Below are 392 nucleotides of genomic sequence, written 5' to 3'. Positions count from 1 at the left end.
GTCTAATAACTGAAAGAAAAGAAATATAAGTGTATGTATATATGTATGTATACACACACACACACATACACACACATATATCAAAAATATCTTTTATCTTTTATTTGTTTTAGTCATTAGACTGCGGCCACGCTGGGGCACCGCCTTGAAGAATTTTAGTTGAACGAATCGACCCCGTACTATTGTTTTAAGCTTGTACTTATTCTATCGGCTATTTTGCCGAACTGCAAAGTTACGGGGACTTAAACACACCACCACTGGCTGTCAAGCAGTGATATAGGACAAACAGACACAAATACTCAAATATCTATACACACACACATACACACACACACACACAGTGATAGATAGAGACAGACAGACAGACAGACAGACAGACAGATAGATAGATA

The sequence above is a fragment of the Octopus bimaculoides genome, chromosome 20 (genome assembly GCF_001194135.2).
Source record: "Octopus bimaculoides isolate UCB-OBI-ISO-001 chromosome 20, ASM119413v2, whole genome shotgun sequence".
Taxonomy (NCBI): domain Eukaryota; kingdom Metazoa; phylum Mollusca; class Cephalopoda; order Octopoda; family Octopodidae; genus Octopus; species Octopus bimaculoides.
Note: the sequence above shows the minus strand (reverse complement) of the source record.